General features: G+C 43.4%; 2 protein-coding genes across 6 annotated transcripts in view; one reads left to right on the top strand and one right to left on the bottom strand.

Annotated features, from left to right (window-relative positions):
- Positions 1–17,287, top strand: part of CMSS1 (cms1 ribosomal small subunit homolog) — a 488,636-nt gene that overhangs the window by 221,856 nt on the left and 249,493 nt on the right. The window lies entirely within an intron of this gene.
- The window catches only part of FILIP1L (filamin A interacting protein 1 like), a 347,951-nt gene that overhangs the window by 175,050 nt on the left and 155,614 nt on the right, over positions 1–17,287 (bottom strand). The gene's annotated exons all lie outside the window — the stretch shown is intronic.

Below are 17,287 nucleotides of genomic sequence, written 5' to 3'. Positions count from 1 at the left end.
TGGAGTCGGTCCAGGGGGCGGCTACAAAATTGTTCAGTAGTCTCTTTCGTAAAGTGTATGGGGATAGATTTAAGGCTCTCAGTATGAATGCTCAGGGCCGCCGAGAGACTGGGCCCGGCCCGGGACAAGGCCGCCCCTGCTCCCCCCTCCACCCGCTTCCCTCTGTCCGCCGCCGGGCCCCTGCACTATATGTAGATTCTTCAAGAGGTAGTGTGTCATGATTTAGGCTCTACACCTTTTCTGATGTTTTGGTGCCACCTCAGTAAGGCCAAAACACAATCTCTTCATTGCAAACACTATACACAAACTTGTGCAAAAACACACTCGTAACCTTACCAAACCATAACAGCACTAATTCCAAGGACAGGATGAGCTACAACCTTATGCGTGGAAAGGCAGCATTGTAATTACACCGGGCTCTAAAACACCAGTACACTACCTAATGAAAAACAAAACAAAAAGGGCTGCAAATACTACACACTAGCAGAATACTGCACCTTGATCACACATGAAAAACACATGACAACAGATGTGACACAAGGAACTAGAAATAAAAAAAATGTGAAGGCAAAATACTGAACTGGAAAGTTACCTCAAGAAGTCAGACTCAGCATGCAGCAATACTAGAAAAATTGAAACTTACATGAAAAATATCACAGATACACATTTCCAAAAGCTGAAATATTCCAATTAATAAATTCTGAATAAAATACTTTTTTCTACCTTTGTTGACTGATCATTTAGTTTTTCTGTTCGCTTTGGTTCCAGTGTCTTCTGTTTTATGCAGTGTCTTCTTTCCATTTGATATTTTTTCTTTCACCATGTCCACCATCCTCCTGTGTCCTTATGTGTCCTGTCTACCATCTGTAGCCCTGTTCCTATCCTTCATCCAGTTTCAGCATCTGCCCTGAAAGTGTTCCGATCCAGCCCTTAAATTCAGCATTTTTCCCTCCATCCATATCCAGCATTTCTCCTCACTCCCCTCCCCTCCCCTCCATCCATGTGCATGTACTTCTTGTCTTCCCTCCCCTCCATCCATGTCCAGCATTTCTCCTCTCTCCCTTCCCCTCCGTCCTTGTGCATTTCCTTCCTTTGTCTTAGTACATAAGTAAGTACATAAGTAATGCCACACTGGGAAAAGACCAAGGGTCCATCGAGCCCAGCATCCTGTCCCCGACAGCAGCCAATCCAGGCCAAGGGCACCTGGCAAGCTTCCCAAATGTACAAACATTCTATACATGTTATTCCTGGAATTGTGGATTTTTCCCAAGTCCATTTAGTAGTGGTTTATGGACTTGTCCTTTAGGAAACCGTCTAACCCCTTTTTAAACTCTGTCAAGCTAACCGCCTTCACCACGTTCTCCGGCAACGAATTCTAGAGTTTAATTATGCGTTGGGTGAAGTAATATTTTCTCCGATTTGTTTTAAATTTACTACACTGTAGTTTCATCGCATGCCTCCTAGTCCTAGTATTTTTGGAAAGCGTGACCAGATGCTTCACATCCACCTGTTCCACTCCACTCATTATTTTATATACCTCTATCATGTCTCCCCTCAGCCGTCTCTTCTCCAAGCTGAAAAGCTCTAGCCTCCTTAGTCTTTCTTCATAGGGAAGTCGTCCCATCCCCGCTATCATTTTAGTCGCCCTTCGCTGCACCTGTTCCAATTCTGCTATATCTTCTCTTCATCGTCCAACATTTCTCCTCTCTTCCCTGCCCTCCACTCCATCCATCCATGTCCAGCATTTCTCCTCTCTTTCCTCCCCTCCATCCATGTGCATCTCCTTCCTGACTTCCCACCCCTCCATCCATGTCCAGCAACTCTCCATTCTCCCCTGGCCTCTCTTCCATCCACCCATATCCAGTAAATTTCCTCTCTCCCCTGCCCCCTCCATTCATCCATCCATGTTCAGCAATTCTCCTCTCTCCCCTGCCCTCCCCCCTCTCCAGCGATCTCTTCTCCCCCTTGCCCTGTCTCCCCTCCTGTCCAGCGATCTCTTCTCTCCCCCCTGCCCTGCCCTCCCCTCCTGTCCAGCGATCTCTTTTCTCCCCCCTGCCCTCCCCTCCTCTCCTGTCGAGTGATCTCTTCTCTCCCCCCTGCCCTCCCCTCCTCTCCATGTCCAGCGATTTCCTCACCCCCTGCCCTCCCATCCATTGTCCAGCGATTCTCCCTGCCCTCCCTCAGCTCCCCGACAGCCCTCCTCACTCGCCATTCCTTCCTGCCCCCCCTGCCATTCCTTCCTACCCCCCTGTGCGTGTTTAACCATTTTACGTTTCTTCCTCCATCGCCGGCAGCTCCGCTCCCCTCTGCCACATCCATCTGGTCCTACGTAAACATGAAGTGCATCAGAGAGGGCCGGATAGATGCGGCAGAGGGGAGCGGAGCTCCTGTGAGAATGAATGGCAGTGCTGCCGGCGACGGAGGAAGAAACGTAAAATGGTTAAGTGCATGCGTGCGTGCGCGGGGGGTGGGGGAGGGTAGATCTCAATAGATAACACCCTCATCCTCCCCGTCTCATCCGCCCGCAACCTCGGAGTCATCTTCGACTCCTCCCTCTCTTTCTCTGCGCATATCCAGCAGACAGCCAAGACTTGTCGCTTCTTCCTCTTTAACATCAGCAAAATTCGCCCTTTCCTCTCTGAGCACACCACCCGAACTCTCATCCACGCTCTTATTACCTCTCGCCTTGACTACTGCAACCTACTCCTCACTGGCCTCCCACTTAACCATCTATCCCCCCTTCAATCTGTTCAGAACTCTGCTGCACGTCTTATATTCCGCCTGAACCGATATACTCATATCACCCCTCTCCTCAGGTCACTTCACTGGCTTCCGATCAGATACCGCATACAGTTCAAGCTTCTCCTTCTTACCTACAAATGCACTCAGTCTGCAGCCCCTCATTACCTCTCTACCCTCATCTCCCCTTACGTTCCCGCCCGAAACCTCCGCTCACAGGACAAATCCCTCCTCTCATTACCCTTCTCCACCACCGCCAATTCCAGGCTCCGCCCATTCTGCCTCGCCTCACCCTATGTTTGGAATAAACTTCCTGAGCCCTTACGCCAAGCCCCCTCCCTACCCATCTTCAAATCCTTACTCAAAACCCACCTCTTCAATGTTGCTTTCGGCACCTAACCTTTATACCGTTCAGGAAATCTAGACTGCCCCAGTTTGACGACCCCTACTTGTTTGACTGTACATTTGTCCTTTAGATTGTAAGCTCTTTGAGCAGGGACTGTCCTTCTATGTTAAATTGTACAGCGCTGCGTAACCCTAGTAGTGCTTTAGAAATGTTAAGTAGTAGTAGTAGGAAGGAATGGCAGGGGGGCCCGGAAGGAATGGCGAGCGAGGAGGGCTGTCGGGGAGCTGAGGGAGGGCAGGGAGAATCGCTGGACAATGGATGGGAGGGCGGGGGGGGGTGAGGAAATCACTGGATGCAAGGGACGTGTGGTGCCGGGCCCCCCTGGAGGCCCAGGCCCGGGGAAATTTGTCACCCCTGTCGCCCCCCCCCCCCCTCTCGGCGGCCCTCTATGCTTTGGAAGAAAGATGGGAGAGAGGGGATGTGATAAAAACATTTAAATACCTCTGTGGCATTAATGTATAGGAGGTGGACCTCTTTCAAGTGAAAGAAAACTCTGAAATGAGAGGGCATAGAATGAAGTTACTACTACTACTACTTAACATTTCTAGAGTGCTACTAGGGTTCCGCAGCGCTGTTAAGAGGCATTAGGCTCAAGAGTAATCTAAGGAAATACTTTTTCATGTAAAGGGTTGTGGATGTGTGGAATCGCTTCTTGGTGGAGGTGGTGGACTATGTTTGAAGTTAAGAAAGTGTAGGACAGGCTTGTGGGCCGATGATCAGAAGCAAACATAGGTGCTAGAGGCTATTAGCACCATACTAGCTCCTGTGTTTGTTATTGCCCCATGATCAGAGCCCCCGAGCTTGTGAAACAACGTGCTCGCAAGCTCTGACCGCAACTAGCATGCAAATGCATGTTAAACAGGGCTCTTACCGCAAGTAGCATGCAAATGCTTGGTAAACATATACCTCCCCAATGATCAGTGGGAAGCCTGCCAAACATTGGTGCACTGTCCATAGCAAACCCTATGCCGGCTCGGAGCTGGTGTTAGGGTTTGCAGACCATGGGGGAGGAATGGTGAGCCTTGTCCAGCATGCATTTGCATGCTAGAAGGCCCCCCATTTCCCCAAACAGAACCCCCCATTTCCCCAAATAGAAACCCCCCCACAGGAGCAGAAACCTGGACTCCCCACCCCAAGCGAGTAACACGGGGGTTGAAGGTCCGGCGGACCTCCAGTGCCCCCGACCCCCCCCCCCCGACACAAGTTCGCATCCCCAAAAGAAAGCCCTGGTGGCCCAGTGGGCCGCAAACCAAGCCCCCCCCACAACGGTGGTCTAGTGGCCCTCTTCCCTGCCCCCATACCTTTAGTGTTTCTCCTTTATATGGTATTAAGCCCCACCCAGTGCATCACAGGATGCACTGGGCAGGGCTGGGCACTGCCATTTTCAAGGCGGCGCTGTAAGAGGATGGAGTCTACTACACCCTCCTCCAACAAAGGTACGTGAGGGTGTGGGGAAGAGGGTCACTAGACCACCAGGTTGGGGGCGCACCAGGGCTTTTTTTGAGGGGGTGTGAGGGGGTTAGGGGGCTGGAGATCCACTGGATCTCGAGCCCCCTATGAACTTGTGTTGGAGGGACTGAAGGTCCACCGGACCTCCAGCCCCTGTGTTGCTGGCTTGGGGTGGGGGTTCAGTGGGGCACTAGGTCACCAGGGCCTTCCTGTTTCAGGGGATCTGGTGGTCCCACGGACCTCCAGCCCCTGAGTTAGGCAGGTCTAGGCTCTTAACGGCCTGGACCTGTCTCAAACAAGTACGGGCACTTAGGCACAATCCTCATACTTTACCCTATGATCAGAGATAATAGCGTGCATAAATTTGCATACTATTATCTCTGATCATAGGGGTGGTAAAGCCCTGCGCTGTTCTAGCACTATTTTTAGAGCTCTGTTTAGAACAGCGCAGGTCTTTCAATCATCTGGGCATTAGGAAGAGGAGGTGATAGTGGTTGCTCTGAGTGGGAAGAATGGATGGGCCATTTGGCTCTTATCTGCTGTCATGGTTCTATGTTTCTATGTATCTATTTATCTGTCTATATATCTTCACTGTTTTGATATAGTGGCTTCCTATTCAGTTTGATTTTTTTGGAATAACCATAATGAAAATGTATGAGATGTATACATGCAATTGAATATGCTAATGTGCCACCCCCCCCTTCCCCCCCCCCCCCCCCCCCCCCCCCAAATGAAACAAACCAAATATGCCCATGGTTAACATGGAACAGAGATATATTGTGAAAGTACAGTAAATTCTCCAGACAAGGTCTCAGGCTCTTCTTTTGGTTGCAAGAAGTCATATATAAAAAGGTGAAAAAATTATTTATTTTTGGCACATAGATTTCGGTGGCCATATTGGAGGTATTTGTCTGATGATTACTGTTTTATCTGAGGTCTTTACCTCCATTTTTTAAGTTAAACAGTGTGGAGTGCCAATATTAAAATCATTCTTTCACAGACTGGTGTTAGTAGTTTCTACTCTTTTGATGTTTCTGTGAAGTAGATCCAGTTTTGTGTATTAATGTGACCCTATTTAGGGTACCATGCAGACATCAACATTCTAGTATTGTCTTTCTGTAGCAGATTATTGGCACAAACTTGTGCAACTCTGAGGAGTCTGGCTTATTTGGCCAGACGGAAAAGAACAGAAAAAAAAAAGACGATAGAGTAGAAGAGGATGAAATGCCAGGGGTGATGGGCCTACGTATGAGTCTTTTCCTCCCCCACATGATGCTGGATCAAGCAGGGGACATCAGGGGCATTACTGGTTCTAGTCTAGAGGCCTTTCAGTTAGTTCAGGTCTCCCTTTCCCCGTCTGCCTCCTTAGCTAGGGAGTTTCCTCATTAGAGGTGTTAAGGAAGGCTCCACTGGCTGAAGTCTTAAAGGGGATTTTTGCCTACCCAAAAACAAAAGAGGGCAATAAAGAACAGAGAAAAATAACACAGAGTAGTACAGTGGTGAGCCATGCAGATGGAGGTATTGCTACAATGGCCAAAATGTAGGCAACTGGAAATGCTATCTCAGGCTCATTGGAGCATAGGAAGCTCTGTGGGGCCCGTGGCACTCCCTCAACATGAACGGTTATGAGGAGCCATGAAATATGGGTTGTTAAGGCTGGGACTACAGCAGGACAGGTAATGAGGACAGTGCTTGTATAGGGACATACCTTGGCAGAAGAGTTGACCATAGTGCTAACACTCCCTCTTAATTATTTCTGCAGAAACTCTAGAAAATAGAGCAGTCATGGCACTACTAGGGCCTGTTCTGTCTGGAGAAAGATCAATCCCTGCATTTTCCTTTTGTGGAGCTCCTCATTCTCCTCAGTGTTTGTCCTGTTACTTCACTAGGCCTATTGTTTGAGTGAGAGAACTGCAACAGCAAACCTCCTTTCAGCTTCCTCCTTTCTAAGAGGATATTTGATCATGGGACCAGGTCCCAAGCACCCTAGGGTTTCTACATTATTAGCTTGTTAGAGTGTGATAGATTTTTGATGCCTTTCAAAGTGTCAGTTCTCCTAATTTTGTCTTTTTTTTATAAGATGAGCTTGAAAAGGGATTGCACTGAATTTTGTTAAGGTTCAAGTTCCTGCACTCTTCTGCTACAGAGGATGTCTCTCTTTCCAGTTAGATATCTCATGTGTTTATTTTATTTTTACAAGGATTGAAATCTTTTTGGGCCCCCTTGAGGCAGATAATTTCCGTCTGGAACTTCAATTTTGTCATGGGGACTCTGGTTTCCTCAACATTTGATCCTCTTAGAAAGGCTTAACTTTAGAGGTACCTTTTTTGGTGGCATGTTCTGTGAGGCATATATCGGAATTGCAGGCTCTTTCCTGCAGGAAGCCCATTCTGATGATCTTAGAGGGTGTATCCTTTTGTACAGTACCATCTTTCCTTCCTAAGGTGGTTTCACAGTTTACCTGTATCAATCAATCTCTACTGGCCTCGGGGCAAATCCTTTCTTGAGGGTGGCAGAGAGCTTGGATATATACAGGATGTTGCTGCATTATTTATAGATGACTAACCCCATTCAAAAATGGACTGCGATTCATTCTCTTTAGTAGTAGCAGGAAAGGGGAGACTGTATCATGAAGATTCTCAGTTTGAAGATACCTAATTTAATTTAAAATGGCATTTTAAATCAATTCAACCAGTAACTTGGCTTCAAGGTGAGTCACAATAACATAAACATCAAGCAAATTTATCATTTTCTGAAGGGCATTTTCGACATATCTAAAGCCAACTTTGGATGTTTTGCTGAAAATATCTAAAAATCAAGTGGTGAACATGGTCATTTTCAAACCTGAAAAACGTCTATCTTTTTGTTTCGAAATGGCCATTTCCTAGACGTTTTCTGGATGTTTTGTGCTTTGTGCACCCATCTTTTTGGCCCATTTAAAAAAAAACAAAACAAAAAACAGCCCTTGTGAAAAACACACAAAATCAAGCCATTGGGATGTAGGAGGAACCAGCATTCTTAGTAGACTGGCCACACAGACATCTCAGCACAGCACAGCAGTATGGCACCCTAGGGTGCACTGCAGTGGACTTCACATAAAAGGTCTCAGGTGCACATCTCATTGTTACCCCCTTATATTGTATGGTGAGCCCTCCAAATCCCACCAAAAACTTACTGTACCCAACTATATACCACTACAATAGCCCTTATGGCTGCAGGTGTCATCTTTTATTTATTTACTGCCTTTTTGAAGGAATTCACTCAAGGCAGTGTACAATAATAATAAATCAAACATGAGCAATAGACAATTACAGCAGTAAAAATATTCAAATAGCAATATAAAGTATGGCATAGTATACTCCTTACAATGTTCAACACAATATGTAATAGAACATTGTATAAATCATTGGTGAGGCCCCACCTGAAGTACTGTGTTCAGTTTTGGAGGCCCTATCTTGCTAAGAATGTAAAAAGAATTGAAGCGGTGCAAAGAAAAGCTACGAGAATGGTATGGGATTTGCGTTACAAGACGTATGAGGAGAGACTTGCTGACCTGAACATATGTATACTCTGGAGGAAAGGAGAAACAGGGGTGATATGATACAGACGTTCAAATATTTGAAAGGTATTAATGAAAAGTGGAAATGAAAACGGTAATGGAATTCAAACATGCGTGGGATAAACATAAAGGAATCCTGTTCAGAAGGAATGGATCCTAAGGAGCTTAGCCGAGATTGGGTGGCAGAGCCAGAGGCGGGGATGGTGCTGGGCAGACTTATACGGTCTGTGCCAGAGCCGGTGGTGGGAGGCGGGACTGGTGGTTGGGAGGTGGGGATGGTGCTGGGCAGACTTATACGGTCTGTGCCAGAACCGGTGATGGGAGGTGGGGCTGGTGGTTGGGAGGCAGGGATAGTGCTGGGCAGACTTATACGGTCTGTGCCCTGAAAAGGACAGGTACAAATCAAGGTAAGGTATACACAAAAAGTAGCACATATGAGTTTATCTTGTTGGGCAGACTGGATGGACCGTGCAGGTCTTTTTCTGCCGTCATCTACTATGTTACTATGTATTTTAACTGACAGTGTAGGGTATAAGCAAAGATGTGGGTACAGTAGGTTTTTGGTGGTTTTTAGGGGGCTGACACTTTCCACCACAAGTGTAATAGTTAGAGTGGATTATGGGCCTGGGTTCCTTTCTTCACAGTGCACTGCACTGACCATTAGGCTACTCCAGGGGTCAGTGACCAGTAGAGAAGTAATGGTGTGTCATTCCTTTATTCCTCCAGTGGTCACCTGGTCATTTAGGGCACTTTTTTGTGGCTTAGTTGTTATTAAAACATGTCTAGACCAAAACATCCAACTTTTAGCCCTGGAGGTTTTTGCAACAAAAACGTTCATCTACTGATTTATGCCACTTTCTGTATATTTTTCTCTTTCAAAAATGAGCCCCTCTGTCTCCCAACATTACAAACGTTTAAGAAAAAAAGGAGGCAAAATACCCTAAGTAAAAATGCACAAGAACCTACTAGAGAAGGGATGGTCCATGAATTTCCACAGAAAAAGAGGAGACATAACAGGCGATAACACCAATAATGTTTTAATAAAAGTTCACAAAGAAAAACACTTCCACTTAAATGATAGTCAGATGATATCAGTCCAATTCCTGTAAGAATCCACAAAGGATAATACATGCACATGCAGGAGACCCAGCATAGATCTGTGTTTTGGCTCAGATGCCTGATTCAGGAGTCAAAGAATCTGAATTGTCTAAGGTTTAATGTTCAATGTGCAGCTGAATAATAGTAGCAATTGGTGGTACGAGCAAACTGATCTTCACGTATAGGATCAGTTTTTTCGTACCGCCAATTGCTACTACTATTCAGCTGCACATTGAACATTAGACCTTGGACAATATAATGCAGATTCATTGACCCCTGAATCAGCCATTTGTGCCAAAACACAGATCTGTGTTGGGTCTCCTGCATGTGCATGTATTATCCTTTTGTGGATTCTTACAGGAATTGATATCGTCTGCCTATCATTTAGCGGAAGTGCTTCTCTTTGTGAACTTTTATTAAAACATTATTGGTGTTATTACGTCTAGTGTCTCCTCTTTTTCTGTGGAAACATACTGACCACCTCTAGTAGGTTCTTTCACAACATTACAAAGCAGAAAGTAAATGTTTTTTTAATAAAATTGCATTATGTACTGATATCGTTCACCATTAAGACTAAGAGTATCCAGGCACATTCTATCAGAGAGATGGCTTTATCATGGGCAGAAATTAGAGTGGTCCTACCAGCTGAGATCTGTAACGTAGCCTCCTGGACTTTGTTGCAGTCCTTCACGAAGCACTATTGCCTGAATTATCAGGCCACAGAGACAATAGCCTTTGAAGCTAGTATCTTGAGAGCAGGATTATCAATATTTATGCATTTTATAATGCCTATCAACTGCACATCTAGTCAAAACTGATCTATGAAGTGAACAACAGTACATTCACACCAAACGTACAAACATATAAAACAGCCCTTCTCACTGTAATTGTTTCTTCAGGCTCCAGATCTCTGGAAGACCCAGTCTGAAGGATTTGTAGGGGTATGTTTATGTTTATCCCAAGAGTCTCATCTGGTCTGGTTAAAGATGAATAGGAAGGAAAAAATTTACTCTTGGCTATTAATTTTCTTTTCTTGAGTCTTACCACAACAGTCTGGACTGAATTTTCTGCCTATCTGCTTATTGTTGTGCCATTCCACACATTTCAAAAAGTGGGTGTTAGTCGTGTTTATGGTTTCCATATTCAGTTGGTTGGCTAAATCTCAGGGCAAGAGAACTAGCAAAATTTGATCCCTTTGGAAACTGCCTGCTTTGAGAGGATGTGAGTTTTGGGAAGATAAATTTTTTTAGCTTGGTTTCAAGAATATTGAATGGTGATATCTGCATTGGATCCTATATAGGATAACATCAACAAACAAGTTGTTTTCTGTCTCCATCTGCTGATGGAGGAGAATAAACCCAGGAGTCTAGACCAGTCTGGTAGTACTAAAAGAAAAGAAAATTAGCAGATAAAACCACATTTCTCCAGTTATTAATTTTTAATGGAAAAAAATTGCTCGAGAAAGATAAAATGAAAACTGCCTCAGGAAACTAATTGTAGCAGATACAAGGTTATATTTAAAATTTTTAAAATAGTTATTTGATTTATGATTACATAGTTTTCAACAAAAACTTAAATAAAAAGAGAAACATTTATTAATATTTTCATAGAGAGGTATAGTAAATTTATTCAGTCTGAATTAGATAGCAACTCTGAAGTCCAGTATAGGGTTGATTCCTTAAAGAAGGCAGCAAGAATGCATGTAAATGATCAGAATACTAACATTTACGTGCGCATGTGCACATATATGCATATAAATACTAATATTCTGGCTATAAAGTATTCTGTAAAATGGAGCATAAATGTGAGGTGCATAGTTTAAAGGTGGGTGTACACATGAGCGGGGCACATAGTGATCTAGATTGTACCTTGTGAGTTCTTTTGCATTTTCAGATGACAACCTCACACATTCACCCAGGAAATAGGATATGATAAATACCTTTAATATGATGATATTGAATAATCAGCTTACACAGCTTCTGGTTAGAGCTGGACTGTATTCATGTCAGTCGCTACCCTCCCTTGCATGGGGAGGGGACAGTAAAGGGTCTGGCCTCAGAGACTTGTGGCTATATCTCCACAGTACACAAAGATGGAATATCAGAGCAAAAAGCCAAAGAAAAGAAAGAAAATCTCCAAAGAAGTTCCCCTAACAAATACCAGTGGATAATGCAGTTATACTCCTGCTCTGCCCAGTCCAGGTGAGGCAGGACCTGACAAGGATGGCCAATCAAATATGTATACGTGAATTGAGCCTGGCCAGGGTAACATATATGCACATACACAGAAAAAAGAATGTTTCTCCTCCTTAGTTACTGGTAAAGGGGTGGATGAAGGTCTCTGGCTGCTGCAGAGGGATTCAGAGACAAAGCAGTGTAAACATGAGCATGTCAGATAATGAGGCCAAGGTAAGCCTTATTCATAGCTATGTGGGCCCAATTTCCACTGCCAAAAGTTGGTTTGTTCCATTCTGTATCACATAGTTGCACACAAATTATAAAATACTATAATTTAAATGTGGTTTTTAAGCAATCTAGGCATGAGCATTTATACCAGCTCCATGGCTGGTGTAAGTAAGGTCTAGTACCTAACCACATACATTCATATACCTGGTTATTCTAGTATAGCCAAGGTATATATGCATAATACCTTGTATATGTATATAATTCTATACTTGTTGCATGCATAAATTATAGAATAGTATAATCTTTGTGCATTTTTTTAAACAATCTAGACTCTATGGCTGGAATAAGTGCCTACTTTCCTTTATAGAATGGACTCCAGATCGGCATCCCTTTATGGGAAGATTTGATTTTCCATTTTTTTCCTCTTTGTCTCGTAGTATAGCTGGCTATTTTATTTAAGATGTCACGTTATTAAATAGTACAGATAATGAATCAATACAAGAACAGTTAGAATGTATGGTCAATCAACAAATAAGTATAATGATACAAGGAACAAGAAATCATAAATTGTTTATTAAAAAGTATCATAAATTGCCTTTTATTGCCTAGGATATACCTCCACATATATTCCTTTTTTTTTGGTGATGAGACAAAACAAAAATAACCCCCCACACACAGTAGTTCATGATAGCCACTGGACAGTTAAAATCAAACAGTATTATTTTTATTATTTTGGATTTTGCTCACACCTTTTTCAGTAGTAGCTCAAGGTGAGTTACATTCAGATGCTCTGGATATTTCTCTGTCCCAGGAGGGCTCACAATCTAAGTTTGTACCTGAGGCAATGGAGGGTTAAGTGAGTTGCCCAAGATCACAAGGAGCAGCAGTGGGATTTGAACCAGCCACCTCAGGATTTCAAGACTGGTGCTCTAACCACTAGGCCACTCCTCCACTCCATGTAAATCCCAGATCCCTGCCCCCCCCCCCCCCCCCCCCCACCAAATCTCCTTCCATATATTGCTCAATTCCTACATTAGAAACAATGAAAAGTCATCTCAAGGGGAGAATTTCACAAATGCACCACAGCTTCATTAGCCTTCTCAAGGAGCAATATAGCTGGCTCTTTTGGCTTTTAGCTCACTTGGAACCAGTCCTCTGACACGCTCATTCCAGATCTTCCTTTCCATTGAAAGAGGTCCATCTCCTATACATTTATTTTTTTGAAGTATTTAAATATCTCTAACATCTCCCATGTCCCATCTTCCTTCCAAAATAAATTTATTAGGTCTTTGTCCCCATAAGCTTTATGATGACCACTTGATCATTTTAGTAGCCAGCCTCCAGCCTGATTCTATCCAATTTATATCCTTTTCAAGGTGCGGCATGCAGAACTGCACACAGTACTCCAAATGAGGTCTCATCAGAGACTAATACAGAGACACTATCACCTCTTTTCTTGCTTCCCTTTCCTCTCCTAAGCACCCAAGCATCCTCCTGGATTTTGTTGTCGCTTTATCTACCTTAAAAACACCAAATACAATCGCCTCCAAATCCTGCTCTTCTTTTATCCTGGATTGCTCCCTTTAGTTTTTGCTACCCAAAAGGAGACCATGCATTTTTTTATTGTTGAATCTTAGCTGCTAAACACTAGACCGTTCCTCAGATTTCTCTAGATCTCTCTCCACCTTCCAGGGGGTCTACAGTATTGCAAATTTTGGTATCATTCATACCTTCCAGGGGGTCTACAGTGTTGCAAAGTTTGGTATCATCCTCAAATAGGCAGCACTTTCCAAATAGCCCCTTCTGCAATATCACTTACAAAAATGTTGAAAAGAATTGGAGCAAGGGCTGAGCCCTGCAGCAAATTAATAGTATCATCCATTTACCTTTTGTCACCTCCTACTCAACCAGTTTCTAACCCACTCAATCACTTTAAGGCCCATACCAAGGGTGCTGAATTGTATTTATAAGTCATCTTGGCCTACTTGTCTCTGTATGAGTAAGTATGTGTCATTTCAGATCAAGACCCCAAAGATGAGATTTGTTACTATATTAGCTGGAAAGATTTTGTTGTTTTGGTAGCAATTTTTTTCCCAGCTCTAAGAATAAATTGTGTCATATGTAGAATCCCCTCCCACTGTTACCCCCCCCCCCCCCCAAAAAAAAAAATAAAAAATAAAAAACACTTTTAGTAACAGAAAAGTTTTTTAAATTAAAAGTCAAAGAAATTTAATCACTGAAAAAAACATTTTGCCACCCACTGGTGTCTAAATAGGAATCAAATAACCTGCTTCATATCCGTTTAGCCTGGGTTGGACCCTGAAGCCTTCTCTGGCTATCTTTCACCACAAGGACATTTTTTGTGTTTCCTGGCCACGTCCCAGCATAAAAACAGAGCTGCTTCCCATAACTGTACAGATAAAGTGCACTGATCAGGCCAACATTTTCATTAATGCTGCAATTGTGATATATTTATACAGTAATCTTGGATTTAAGATGCTGTCTGTAACTTTAAAATGCACATTTGGGTATTCCAGAAGATTTCCAAGCAGTGGACATGACTTGACCTAAATCATTTTTAACTGGCTTTTTGTGTGTGTGTGTTTAAAGAAGCAGTAGGGTGTACTCTGCGTATGCATGCAATATGAATTCTTTTTGATGGTCATTATTTTGTATCTATTGGATTAGGATTGCAGGGAACTGTATTAACCTAGCTTTTAGAACTGATGAATCTAAGCTTGATGTCAGTTTAGGTTGTTGGAGTATAATATTGCTCAGTCTTTTAGATAGGGACTTAGAGTTATTGGGTAAAATTTCTGCCATTGTGATCACTGTACTAATTTAAGCACCACTACCACTGTCTAACTTAATACATGCACTCAACACCGCTATCCCTATAGGTAGTGACACTGAATATACATGTAGTGTGGTGACCATACCTACACTATCTGTTTAGTTTAAGCCTACTATTTGCCATACTATTTAGCAGATCTAAACTAAACAGAAAGCTTAGCAGCTGAATATTGCCACTAAATAGTACATTTTAGGGTCACCTCTGCGTCTTCCCTACCTTGGCCCATAATTATATGGATAGTTCTTGGCCATCACTATTAGTGATTTAAACAGCTAATAGTATTTGTATAATTTAAACAAACATATGGATAGGGGAGTCATTTGTTGGCCATCCAGCATAACTCCCTTTGAATATTGGCCCAATTGTGATTTGTGACATCCTTAAGCTCAAAACTAGCAAAGTAAACCTCAGCAGTTGGGAAGACACATGCTTGGACAGGTTCAGATGGAAGAAATTATCAGGCATATTTTCGAAAGAGAAGGACGCCCATCTTTCGACACAAATCGGGAGATGGGCTTAAGGGCATTCTTCTCCCAGGGTCATCTAAATCGGCATAATTGAAAGCTGATTTTGGGCGTCCCCAATGGCTTTCCGTTGTGGGGACGACCAAAGTTCCCGGGGCGTGCCAGAAGTGTAGCGAAGGTGGGTCTTGGGCGTGCCTAACACATGGGCGTCCTCGACCCATAATGAGAAAAAAAAGAGAGTCCCTGACAAGCACTTGGACGACTTTACTTGGTCCTTTTTATCTTATGACCAAGCCACGAAAAGGTGCCTGAACTGACCAGATGACCACTGGAGGGAATCGGGGATGATCTCCCCTTACTCCTCCAGTGGTCACTAACCCCCTCCCATGCTCAAAATTCTTTTTTTAAATATTTATTACCAGCCTCTATGCCAGCCTCAAATATCATACCCAGCTTCATGACAGCATATGCAGGTCCCTGGAGCAGTTTTAGTGGGTGCAGTGCACTTCAGGCAGGCAGACCCAGGCCCATCCCCCCCCCACCTGTTACACTTGTGGTGGTAAATGTGAGCCCTCCAGAACCCACCACAAACCCACTGTACCCACATCTAGATGCCCCCTTCACCTGTAAGGGCTATGGTAGTGGTGTACAGTGATGGGTAGTGGGTTTTAGGGGGGGTTGGGGGGGGCTAAGCACACAAGGTAAGGGAGTTATGTACCTGGGAGCAATTTCTGTAGTCCACTGCAGTGCCCCCTAGGGTGCCCGGCTGCTGTCCTGGCATGTCAGGGGGACCAGTGCACTACGAATGCTGGCTCCTCCCATGACCAAAGGGCTTGCATTTGGTCGTTTCTGAGATGGGTGTCCTTAGTTTCCATTATCGCATAAAATCAGAAACGACCAAGTCTAAGGATCACCTAAATTTCAAGATTTGGGCGTCCCCGACTGTATTACCGAAACGAAAGATGGATGCCTATCTTGTTTTGATAATACTTCCCGGGACGTCCTGCGAGGATGTCCTCAGGAAAACTTGGGCGCCCCTTTCGATTATGCCCCTCTTTGTCACTTGGCTGTCAAAGGCCTGCAAATCAAGTGAACACAAACAAAAGGAAAAGAAAGGGCAACTCCACAAGTTCATAAACTGCACATTTTTTCACCTGCATCACCTGTGGTCTCACTTGTGGATGTGAATCAAAGACTTAATCTTGTATCACATGAGTGAGCTCACTTAACTGAGGAATCTTATAATTATCAATCATTACACGGGTAACTGCTTTGAGTTAGAACAGCAAAGATAAGGCTGAAGATGTAAGGAATGAGTATTATCAAATGTAATATTTGGATTGGAAATGTTAACAAGGAGAGCTCTAGTTATGTAAAGTTTCATTAATCTTCCTTATTTATATAGCCTGAGGTAGGTATGAGCTATGAGCCCTAATTTTGTCTAAGAGACTAAGACATATACTTACCAGTGTGGTACCCAGATTTATGAATCTGTTCCATGAGAAGAAAATCTAGCCTACAATTTCACCTTAAAGATGTGATTGTAGGTTAGATTTGAACCTTGTAAAAGAGGGAGCTTGATAGATGTGATCAGGAAAGCCATTCTAAGAGTTTAGGGGGTAATTCTATAAAATGAGCACTATCATTTACATACCAATTATACATGTAAATGATTAGACTAATGGCATATATGCACATATGTGTACATATGTATGTAAATGTGAAAATTCTGCCTAAGCACTATTCTATAAATATGCACATATTTTATATAGTACATATATTACAGGCAGGCATAGGTGGAATCTGGGCGGAGCATAGACAGGACTCAGACTTATATGCATACCTGATATCTCCAGGATTTAGGTGCAAACACTTATACCAGATCTATCTAGTATTCTATAAATGTTTCCTTTATAGAATAGGTGCCTAAATATAGGTGCAGTGCTATAGAATTACCCCCTTTGTGCAGCAAAGTGGAAAGTGCAACATCAACATTTGGTGTCCATCCACTCTATCCCAACACCTAACCCACCGGTTGTTTTTCTTCAGAGGGCCCACTGTTTCCAACCTTTTCCTCAGTTAATCCCAACCATAAGTCATTTATGGTGGGGGGCGTTATCAATGTAGGCTACTGTTAAGATCTTATTTTACTGTTAACCTCAATTATTAGTAACTGGGTCTGATTGCATAAAATAGGACCGGTGCTAAAATAGCACGAGTTAACCCATGTTGATAACTTCCCCTCATTTAGTTTAATTCTTCCTTATCCTGAATTCAAAGCCTCTATTTATTTTGATTTGCATCTCGTTTATC

This window comes from Microcaecilia unicolor, chromosome 5 (genome assembly GCF_901765095.1).
Source record: "Microcaecilia unicolor chromosome 5, aMicUni1.1, whole genome shotgun sequence".
In the NCBI taxonomy this organism is placed as follows: domain Eukaryota; kingdom Metazoa; phylum Chordata; class Amphibia; order Gymnophiona; family Siphonopidae; genus Microcaecilia; species Microcaecilia unicolor.
Note: the sequence above shows the minus strand (reverse complement) of the source record. Positions and strands in the feature narration are given on the sequence as shown.